The sequence below is a fragment of the Fulmarus glacialis genome, unplaced genomic scaffold (assembly GCF_000690835.1).
Source record: "Fulmarus glacialis isolate BGI_N327 unplaced genomic scaffold, ASM69083v1 scaffold21193, whole genome shotgun sequence".
Lineage (NCBI taxonomy): Eukaryota > Metazoa > Chordata > Aves > Procellariiformes > Procellariidae > Fulmarus > Fulmarus glacialis.
In genome coordinates, this window is record NW_009202609.1 from 68,696 (window position 1) to 68,992 (window position 297).

Below are 297 nucleotides of genomic sequence, written 5' to 3' on the forward strand. Positions count from 1 at the left end.
CCCCCCCCGCCAGCATGGGTACAGCCCTTCCCCCTGCCCCTCTCCGGCACCGTGATGCGATGCGGGGGCATCCCTGGCCCAGCAGAGCAGGGAGCTTTTCTCTTGAGCTGCACTGTTTATTATTCTAAAAGAAGAATTTGGCTGGGAGAGGAGACAGGAGGTCAGCTGGCTCACAGGGAGGCTGGGCTGGCTGGGCAATGCAGCCCCGCACCCACACGCAGCCCCACGTGTCTGTGGGGTGGCTGCGGTCTCCGGGGGCTCGGCTCCCCGGGGCCACGCTGGGGCTCCACCAAGCGC